The 9,232-nt window shown below is 38.6% G+C and overlaps 1 protein-coding gene across 1 annotated transcript in view; it reads right to left on the bottom strand.

Annotated features, from left to right (window-relative positions):
- Positions 1-600, bottom strand: part of PDE4D (phosphodiesterase 4D) — a 558,454-nt gene extending 557,854 nt beyond the window's left edge. The window contains exon 1 of the mRNA XM_008642936.2: positions 407-600. The gene's annotated coding sequence lies outside the window, so the exon portion shown is untranslated. The remainder of the gene's footprint in view (positions 1-406) is intronic.
- Between the last annotated feature and the right edge of the window lie 8,632 nt (positions 601-9,232).

Genomic DNA, 9,232 nt, shown 5'->3' with positions numbered 1-9,232 from the left:
GGGGCAGGTATTAAACCTTGCAGTTGTTTAACATACTAGTTGTTAACACTATCCTGCCTTTTACTGATATGTATGTTCTTATTTAGAGGAGATGAAAGGGGTGAGTATGAGAGGAGTGGGGATTCTTTATCATATTACAAGCTCAGAATTGTGTGCATTTCTTCATTAGTTCTACCACAATTGCTAGTATACAGTATACTGTGAAAATCTGAGACATGCCACATGTCTTAATTAGGCACAAATGAGGTGTAATGCAACACCACTATATTTTATTACAGAAGAACAAAATCTATGGGACCAAACACAGTCTATTTCAGATGTGAATGAACCCCAAATGCACTGAACACATGTAACATCACAAAGCTATTTTAAACCTGGCAAGAGAAGAGCTACAAAGTTAACTTACCTGATCTTAAACAGCACAGAATCTCAAACGTTAGCTTCCAGTGAACTACTTCCTAAACACAAGCATTCTTGTTTACGGTATGTAATTAACAGAGTAGAAAAAGTCAAAATTACTCACAGAGTCCTGACGATGCAATAGCAAACTATCTAAGACAGGAAATTCCAGTGCAATATTATAAAACAAGTAGGAATAAACATGCATAAAGTCAGGAACTGACAGGCCTCTGGATTACTGCAACTGTAGGAATCATGCTCATGCATGCTGGGCTATAATTTATGAAACAGAGCCCAGGAAACAACCAATCGCTCTGCTTCTTCTAACAAGTCCAACTGGCTATGAAAAGCTGGAAGTGCTGCACAGAACAATGAAGAGGAGCTATCCCACATATTAATCTGCTTATCTAGGATTGCCTTCTGTGTAGAAAGAGGGAAGCATGTAAGAAGGAGAGGGATAAAAAAAAGAAAAATCACAGTTTCACTGTTAAAAGAACAGAATAAATTCCAGTCAACATGCAAATCCTCCATTGCATTCAGATGGCTAGTGCTGTAGTCAAACACTTGTAGCATCTGCTAAAACATTTCAGAAGACCACCATCTTCCTTAGCAGTGATTATTTTTCACAATACTGACAGAAATCTATAAAAACTGGATTTATATTTCTTATGCAATTGTTTCACTGTTCTGCTGCTGTTAATTTAATGTTACATCTAAATGTGAAACATCCTTCCATAAAATCTGATTAGAGTAAGAGTATTCTTTTTACAGATGGCAGGTGGCTTCAGTGCATTAACGAGCCATCCTTCCTGGAAAGCCATCTGCATGGTCCTAGGATTTAAGATTTAAAAGACCATCATTTACAAGAAAGATAAGAGCCACAAAAGAATTAATAAGCAAGAAAGAAACACTTTAAACAGTATGAACAGACCAGGAATTACATATTAGAGCATATGGTGCAAAATTTGTCCTGCCTGGGAAATTCCATGGTTTCAAAATGTGGGTTTGACCAATCTGAAGCTAACATTACTTTGATTTTTTCTGATAAATACCTTTAATGAAGTACTTTAGATTAAGAGAAAGTAATTCATTTTTTAAATTACTATTAAATAAATATTTAATATTAAATAAATATTGAAATATTTATTACTATAGCTTATTTTATAAAATAGTGTAAAATAAAATTTATACTTTCATCCTAAAAAATATGAATTTATCTTTAATAAATAAAAAGCTACAGTTTTTGAAAAGTGCTGTTGACCTGTTTATACGGAAGTCCTAGTGATACTGAATGAAAACACAGGTTACCTGGGGTGAGTTAGCATGAATTTGACAAGAATGGAAATCATGTATGTTTGGTTTGTCCATCCTTAAATTCTTTCCAGATACAGTTATTCTTCACATTCCTTTCTTTTTCTTCTTCCTCTTGTAATCCATGCCATAATAATTTCTAAAATCTCCTGGGCAAAATGCATTTCGTAAAACCCACTCCTGTATTTGCAGTCATTGTACCATATTCAACAGATTCTATCGATATTTTGCAGTTTTAGATTCTTTCCCAGAAGACAGCTGGTAGCTGCAGATGACCATCTGAACCACTTTGTCCTGCTGGGCACCATAACTTGAATTAGAGAGACAGAAGCCTTTAATCTCATGAATCATGTATTTTTGCACACCTAGGCAGGGTCCTCCCCAGGTTTACGGTCTATGTAGTAATCATGATATTTTTCAGAATTGCATCCTTTTAAATATGTCTTGATGAAAACTTACAATGCAAAAAAAACCAAAAAAAAAAAACCAAAAAAAAAAAACCAACCACCAGTGTGCTGAAAATGAGCAATTTGTAACAGATACTGAAAGTGATATTCTGCTGTGTTGTTTCTGTTAAGTAGAAAAACTTAACAATGTTCCACCGATTCTTGAGCAACACATTAAGGAATAACTTTGTGCCAAGACTATAATTCCACCAGGACTAAAGAGCAGGCTTCTTCAAAGAACAGCATTTGTAAACCAAATGGCAAAGTTGAAGTGATAGCATACAAATAGCAACCAAAAAAAAAATATTTTTAAAGGGGTAATATGATACAATTTAGCGTATCAATTTGAAAATATTCTAGTCACACCTATGAGATGAATACAAAATCTTCACTTATCTATACTCATTGGTAACCTTGCCACTGGCCCACATTCTATTTGACAAACACAGCAGCTTCACAGATTTGGAACTTTACTTGGGTTATCCTTGCAAGTTATGTCTCTGAACTGAAAAAGAAAACCATATAATTTTTAATTTCAGTTCCCTGCTTTCCAAACATGAGGAAAATAAAGCAATTACCAGCTGATTTCTTTCCATGATGGCTGAGGAATAGCATCCTCCAAAGAAGAGCATTTGCAAATGGCAAGGTGAGTGAATATATATGCACACGTGCTGAAGTGCTTTTTCTCAGATTAATTCAAGTAGTGGTCTGCCTTTCCCCCCAAAACAGGCTTCCGAATTGCCCCTTCTATCCACCATACATTGACTTTATGAAAAACTCTGGTTAGGAGGGGGAATGCCTCTCCCATATTCGTGTAAAAATTATCCTTTTCACACCTTTTGCTTCTTTTTATAACTTTCCCAAATAAAATGCAAAGAAAGGTGTTAGCTCTAAGTCTCTCAGCAAAGAAACCTACCACAACTCTCAGATACACCCTCCAAGAGTGGCAGTCTCTCATTTTCCTTCTCAAGATCACAAAGAGCATTAGCTCCTACCATTTCCACCAGTGCAGGATTATACATGTAGCCTGACACCCACATTCAGTGTTTTGAAAACAAAATCCACTGAGTACCACAAGAAATTGGTACCATTCCCTTATTTGCTGTATAACTCTGGACTGTATCACATTGCCAGTTTACTGTAAAATCAAATAACTGAAATAATATCGGCAGTTGAGAAAAGTCTTCACTGAATAACTGGATTGTCTGAGGTAAAGTAACACAGTTAATCCTTCAGTACTTAAGACAACATACCCTTTTTTTCTATCTTGTTAAATTATTCATCTCCATAATAGGAGTTTTCTGCATGTAATTCATTCTTTCTCTACTTGGCTGCCTTTCAGAACTTCCTGATTTATTGTGTTTCTGAGTCTGCCACACTGATATCAACTTCACATCAACTAATAAAGTCAGCACCCTTTAAAGAAATGCATTCCTCTGCCAGTTACAGTTTTTTTTTAAATGGTTCATCCACAAATTATTTCTCTTTGCCAATGTTTGAAATTATTTTGTTAGCTGAAAACTTTTTTAAATACTGTAGCATACATTTTAAAAGGAAAATATCAAGCAGGAACTTCAGCACTTATCTGCCTGGAGGTTAGTCTTTCTGGCAAACTGATGGGGAATCCCATTTTCATGCATTAAAGTGTCTGGGCATAGTAGATTGATCTGGCTGGAAAAGGCAGGCAGAGCCTAGATATGAGTGAGGCAGCTTGGTAGTTACAGCTGTCTTTATGGAAAAGTGCTAAGGGGAGGCACTTCATTCCTCATCTCTCCTTAGCTAAATTGGGACCTGTGAAAAAAGGGCTACTTTTGTCACTGGCAATTAGGTTATCCAAAAGAAGAATGCACAATTAGGTTAACATGCTGGTTTTGACTGGGTTTAATTTCCTCCATAGTAGCTGGCATGTGCTTATATTTGGTATTTTTGCTGGAAGTGTTGTTGATAATACATTTACACATATATTGCTGAGCAGGGGTCACACAGCATCAAAGCTGTTTCTGCTACTCACCCACCTCACCAGCCAGGAGTTGGGGGGCACGGGGAGTTACAGGGGGGACACAGCTGGGAAGGCTGACCTCCACTGACCCAAGGGATATCCCATCCCATATGGCATCGTGCTCAGCATGTAAAGCTGGGGGAGGAAGGAGGAAGGAGGAGGATGAGTGGAGTGATGGGGTTTGTCTTCCCAAATCACTGTTACACATGATGGGGCCCCGCTCTCCCGAGGGATGGCTGAATGCCTGTCTGCACTCAGGAAGTGGCTTTCCCTGTTACACTGCCTTTATGTCAATCCTCAGGTTTTCTCACTTTTGCTCTTCTCATTCTCTCCCCCATCCTAGTGGAGGGTGAGTGAACGAGCTTAGTTGTCAGCTGATATTAAACCATAACAGTTGCACTCCTGTATACATAAATTTTCTTAACGCACTTTCAACCCCATTGTGGATTTTGCTGCTCATCCCTTAGGTTTCACACCCCTTTATTCCTGCAGTTCCAAAAGTGTCTTGTTGATGACAAGGTATTTGCAAGCTTAAACGTCTACAGATTTACTTGCTCCCGCAAAATGTATTTGTGTTTGGCTTTCCTAGGGTTACCTGCAATCCATGAAGTTGATACGGAAGTAATTGTTACCGGTTTCTCTGTATGGGCTAACTCTGTAAGCTACAAAATCACCCCTTGCAGTGAACACATAATATATATGGACAGATAGGCATATTGCTATCACACCCTGCTCTAAAAACAGCAGCAAAATTCTACAAGCTAGGGCATATTAATAATTGCAGATATGAACAACGGAAGTAGAGATCTACAGGAAGGCTACAAGAGAGATTGTGACTGTTTGTTCATCTGATTAATCAGCAGGTATAACCTGCTAGTGAACATTACGTGAAGAATAAGGTTGCTCTGATACTATTTGGGAACAAACACTGCGTTCTGAATGAGTTGAGGTATAAGCAAGCATACAGTATTTAAAAAACAAGTTGTTCATATCTTCAGATGCTGATTTTATTTAATGCAGCAGCAATGCCAACAAACAACAGATCATAGAACAATTTTGTACTCTTTATGGTAGTTTTGTGAAGGAAATCGTTTGAACTGCACACAAAGAAACATGGAAAATATGCAAGGAATGGAACATATGATCCATGAATACACATCCTGCGTCAGAAGCAGAAGGATTTCATCCAGCATGTAACTCTATAAAGATTTAGTAAGACACTATATAAAAGAATGTGAAACTCCTGCTTACAGTAAACAAGAACAACCTTTAGTTCAGGTTACATTATGTGTCTACAAAAAACAAGCTGAAGAAACCCTACATACATAGCAAATTTTGGGGGAAGCAAATAAATAAAAAGTGAAAGTATACATATATTCATTTAGGAACCCAGGTATTTATCTGTGCTGATGTTTCAGATGCTTATGAAAGAGCTCAGCCAGTGCTAAAGTTGCTATTAGATACACAGTTAACTGGCAAATTCAATATGAAAAGAATATAAGCAATTTTGATTTCTGCATAAAGGAAGAACAGTTTGGCTGTATTACCTGCACACCTGAGGCCTGTGTAAAATACGCTCTCTTACAAAGAACTTCTAAACCAACTTTATATTCAGTAAATATTCTTATTTCAGTAGTTGACTAACAAGTTATTGCTGATTTTGACAGAACAGTTACATTAAGTCAGACTGACTGATTCAGCCCGGTGTCCCAGGTTTGAAAGTGAGCTATATGGGATACTTAGTGGAAGACATGACCACTATCTCCAAGAAATAGAAAAGAAAGAATAAAAAAGAAAGAAAGTTTTATTAAAACATCCTTTTCCTTTTAATAAAGCCTAGATAAAGAACTCATTTCACATATAAAGAATGGAAATGCACACACCTAATAAAAAATATAGGAGTGTAGAATTCCTCTCAGTTTAACATACGTTGAGGAAGAAACAATTTTAAGCAACTTTTCCCATGATCACTGACTCTGGAATGGAATTCCATCTTCTGACTCTCACTCCAGAATTTAAGCCACAAATACCCACCTCCCTCACTATGTACTGCAGCAAGTTACAGTTTAAAAACTACCTATGGGGCTGTGAAGTTGTATAAACTGCTTCTGTAGGACTGAGCATCCTGCATGTGTAGGATCAGCTTAATGTTTCCAAAGTTGTATTACCTATATCCCAGAGCAGCAATGATGAAAGACTGTTAAATCTCATTTGTCTGCTGACATTCAGACTAAGGAGAGGCTGGAGGGAAGGGAAATCTGTTCACCCACAAAGACTGGTACATGAAGGGAGAAAAGTAATAAAATTATTCCAGAAAGAGCAGAAGATATGGGGACAACATTAGAAGTCTCATTAGCTAGAGAACTACAGACTCGTACAGATACACAAGAAACTCAAGGGACAGGCTCATAGGAGACAGATGTGTATTAAAAAAAACCTGTTTTCTCTTAGACATATTCTTTCTTCCACAGAGGCAAGAAATAAAATAAAGAGATGGAAGAGAAACTCCATAATCCAGAGAGCTAATTTTTTCCATAGTAATTAGTAACATCTGGTTAGGAATGAAGAAACTGTCTCCAAGAGACTAAGAGCGCATGTCTTTAAAAGATTGATAGACCTTATGCTCAGACATATGCCAGATAAGCTAAGAAAGCAGCTAACTGAAGTTCAGCACCTACCAGACCTGATATGTTTGCCACCCTGTTTATGAACCTTGTAAATATCCAGGTGGGGAAGCCCTACAAAGCTTCTATTTTCTTACTCCCAGAAAAATCTGATTGTACTAGAACTCATTTGTGTTGAGAACCAATCTAGGCACTAGAAAGTTTAAAAATGACAGCTGTACAGTTACACACAAAATTGATGCATTCAAGTCCCAGAAGTAAGGAAGTTTGTAGTCCTTTGAGAAGGGATTGCAACTGTGTTAGAAACTAGCTATGAAACTGTAAAACCTGGCCTTTCCAACTTCTGAGACTAGATTTCAGAAACTGAATATTTTGTACAGTATTTTCAGAGGAGGATTTTCTTGCTAGGAGGAAAGTGATCAGTATGTAGCTTCCTAAGTTTATACTCAGAAAAAAACACTGTACATTACATCTGCCACTCTAAAACATCAGTGATGGTTAGGGAGAACTGATAGTTGCTGGCCTACACCAGCAGAGTAAGCACTGAAGCACAGCTAACATTTAAAGATATCACCGACGAGCCCAGGAACTTGGTTGCCTGTTGGCATGGATGGATCACTGATGCCAAGCACTGGCTCTCAAGGAGTGAGAATGAATACTGAGAATGAACCCCTGCCATTACCTCTCTCCCTGTCTTAAGCTGGGAACATCAGGCTTTTCCTTCATTGCTTCCAGTTGGGTAAAGAAAAAATATTCAAAGTATTTGTTGAATGTTGATCTCCTATAAATAGAACCAGGTACAAAAGAGTGGAGAAGATTAAACCAGCATGTTTTCTGCCTAGTGCAGTTCCCAGAGGTGGCATGAGTCAGAATATCCATGCAGAGTGATATTAACAGCAGAGGAAAAAAAAAGGTATTTTCTGAGACCCCCACGAAGTCACTGGGAGAGAGAAGGGAGAAGTGCAAGGCTGTCAGGAAGAAAGTAAAGTTTAAAGTCAAGGGAGAAGAGGAGGGGAATAAAAAACAGCCTGCACTTTACCTTGCTTGGGACTTCCACAAGTTCAGTGGCAGTGACAAATCCGTAAGGGGCTGGACACTTGCCCCAGTCGTTCTTCTCGCCCCCTCTGGCAGTCTCAGATACTCTCAGCGTAGCAGCAGCTGTCCCTCTGGCAGCAGCAGTGTGAACCCAGCTGACTGAGTTCATATGTGCATTTTTTTTAGCACATTGCCTTTTTCTTTTTTCTCAAAAAAAAATCTGGCAATTAAATACTTTGGATAGCTCAGCTAGATCTGGATAATATTTGAGTGAGTAGAGAAAAAAAGCCCCAAACAAAACATTTCTCTCAGTCCTGGTATTCTTTTTCTCAAACAAGTGTTGTGAACAAGGATGTAAGAGATTTAAGAGGAAGAGTCTTCTCTCTGGTGGGAAATATTAGGCAATCAAGTTGTAAGCAGAGCAGGTCACACTGTTGGTTGCAAAACACCAACTGAAAATAATTGTCTTAAGAGCATGAAATAGTTTTTAAGAACTACCAGTGTCATCTTTAAACCACAATCAAGCCTGTGACAGGCAAAATAATGCTGGCTCTGCCTTTCAACCTTTCTTCTCTCTTGCTCTGCTCATAAAAAGCAATAGCCTGCAAGCTGAGTTGTGGCTTAAAGCGCATTCTGCCCAATTCATTCTTCTTTAAAGCCATCACCATACATTCCCTGTCTAGACATAGATCATATACAGCCTATTCTGTTCAGAGGTTTTCAACTCATAGAGTTGAAAAGTTTGGAGAGAACACTTGAACATCCTGTGTCCTCTTACTCTTATCCCAAAGAAAGGCAAAGTCTTTCTGTCTTCATAAGTAGCTTCAATAAATTTGTAAATATCCTCACCTTGAGTACTGTGTGTGGTTCTGGGCCCCACAATTTAGGGACATTAAAGTACTCAAATGCATCCAGAGGAGAGCAAGAAGACTGGTGCGAGGGCTGGTAAGAATGTCCTACAAGGAGAAGCTGAGGACTTCGGGCTTGTCTAGTTTAGAGACAAGGAGGCTGAGTGATGACCTCATTGCTGTCTACCCTTCCTGAGGTGAGGAACCTGAGACACAGGCGCTGATCTCTTCTCCCTGGTGCCCAGAAATACTGTGGAGTCTCCCTCTTTGGAGATATTCAAAAACATCTGAATACACTCCTAAGTAGCGTGCTCTGGGGGACCCTGCTTGAGAAGGGAGGGTGGACTAGTTGATCTCCAGTGATCCCTTTGAACCTTACCCATTCTGTGATTCTGTGATGTGTGAAAAAGCTTCAAAGTTGAGCCAGGACAGGTTTAGACTGTACATTATCAAGCATTTCATTAGCAAGAGATTGGTCATATCCTGGAACAGGCTTATTGGAGAGCTAGTTGATGCCCCCAGACTGTCAGTGTTTAAGAGGCATTTGGATAAAGCTGCAGCTTTTGGTCA

Source organism: Corvus brachyrhynchos, unplaced genomic scaffold, assembly GCF_000691975.1.
Source record: "Corvus brachyrhynchos isolate BGI_N302 unplaced genomic scaffold, ASM69197v1 scaffold310, whole genome shotgun sequence".
Taxonomy (NCBI): domain Eukaryota; kingdom Metazoa; phylum Chordata; class Aves; order Passeriformes; family Corvidae; genus Corvus; species Corvus brachyrhynchos.
This window is presented reverse-complemented; position numbering and strand designations above follow the sequence as displayed.